The 1,722-nt window shown below is 30.8% G+C and overlaps 1 protein-coding gene across 1 annotated transcript in view; it reads right to left on the minus strand.

Moving 5' to 3' along the window:
• LOC106461130 (pyroglutamylated RFamide peptide receptor-like) overlaps positions 1 to 1,493 on the minus strand; it is a gene marked incomplete at its 3' end in the record, with an annotated part of 73,947 nt that extends 72,454 nt beyond the window's left edge. The window contains exon 1 of the mRNA XM_022388006.1: positions 1,376 to 1,493. The remainder of the gene's footprint in view (positions 1 to 1,375) is intronic.
• Between the last annotated feature and the right edge of the window lie 229 nt (positions 1,494 to 1,722).

Consider the following 1,722-nt stretch of genomic DNA (forward strand, 5'->3'; position numbering starts at 1 on the left):
GTAGCTGGTCTATTTATGAGAAAAACAAAATACCCTTGTAGTTTGTTTTCTTTGATTTATACTCCTGCCTTGCGTGAATTGTTGTTTTACAGGATCTTTTTTGTGACTTTCTCATTTGATGTTTCAAATATGAGATCTCACGAAACTTGCTATTTCTCATACACTAAAACTACTGTTTTCAGAACAATTAAAGTGAAATTCTTGATTACTTTATTTCTTTTGGAACATTCAAAGCGAATTTCTTGATTACTTCATTTCCTTTAGAACAATGAAAGTGAATTTGTTGTTTACTTTATGTCCTTTAGAACAAAAAAATTAATTTATTGATTACTTCATTTCCTTTAGAACAATCAAAGTGAATTTCTTGATTACTTTATGTCCTTTAGAACAATCAAAATGAATTTCTTGATTACTTCATTTCCTTTAGAATAATCAAAGTGAAATTCTTGATTACTTTATATCCTTTAGAACAATCAAAGTGAATTTCTTGATTACTTTATATACTTTAGAACAATCAAAGTGAATTTCTTGATTACTTTATGTCCTTTAGAACAATCAAAGTGAATTTTTTATTACTTTATGTCCTTTAGAACAATCGACGTGAATTTCTTGATTACTTTATGTCCTTTAGAACAATCAAAGTGAATTTCTTGATTACTTTATATCCTTTAGAACAATCAACGTGCATTTCTTGATTACTTTATATCCTTTAGAACAATCAACGTGCATTTCTTGATTACTTTATATCCTTTAGAACAATCAACGTGCATTTCTTGATTACTTTATATCCTTTAGAACAATCAACGTGCATTTCTTGATTAGTTTATGTCTTTTACTGTTTGTTATACATTTACTTTAGTTTCTAATAGAGATAGTTGGATGAGGAAAAAAAACTTGTTCTAAAATAAAACTTTCATATCAACAGCAACATTTTATCTTGTTCAGATGGAAATCCGAAAAAAAAATAACTGTTTAGACTACGTTTAGTTATTGAACTAACTAAATCTAAAAGTTTCCTTGATCAGATTGTGGTAAATTTATACAATAAAGTAACTGGATCATAAATACGGACATAAGTAGAAAGGTTGATACGAAAAGTAGTATAGAAAACCAAATCCACCGATTTTAAAATTGTCAACTTTATTTTTGTTTGTGTCGGGTTAGGCTTAAAGTTCTATCTCACGATACCTGTCTTATCCTGATTTATCAGTTCTTTTAACACCGCTTATCTCACCAAATATATTGAGGACGACAGTACCAGCAAAGAAACCTAACAAACTGAGCTAATGTCTCGCTATCTAAAACGTTTAATAACCTCATTATAACTGATGAACAACAACAAAACAGAAAAAGGCTAAGAGAAGACATATCTTACCGTTAACAGTCACTTTACGTCCCCTGGAAAAGTGAAAATACTTTTTTTTTCAGGGAGATGCAATTTTCCGATAATCTTCCACAGAGTAGACTTACGAGGAAGGATTCTACTTGTCACGCTCCCGTCTTGTTCGTAGGGGAGGTTGTCGTGGTTGAGAAGTTTCTCAAGTGAATGCACGAGACAGTCTAGAGGGCTGCGGTAAGCGCTACCCTATCTTGCGCGATGCTGAGCATGATGGGATATGTTTGAATAAAATATCTACAATTTAATGTAAAAAAGAGAAGAAAATACAATGGTAAGAAATACGCATAGGTTTAGAAATTTACACGATTAGAAACGTTATAATA

The sequence above is a fragment of the Limulus polyphemus genome, unplaced genomic scaffold, assembly GCF_000517525.1.
Source record: "Limulus polyphemus unplaced genomic scaffold, Limulus_polyphemus-2.1.2 Scaffold903, whole genome shotgun sequence".
Classification (NCBI taxonomy): Eukaryota; Metazoa; Arthropoda; class Merostomata; order Xiphosura; family Limulidae; genus Limulus; species Limulus polyphemus.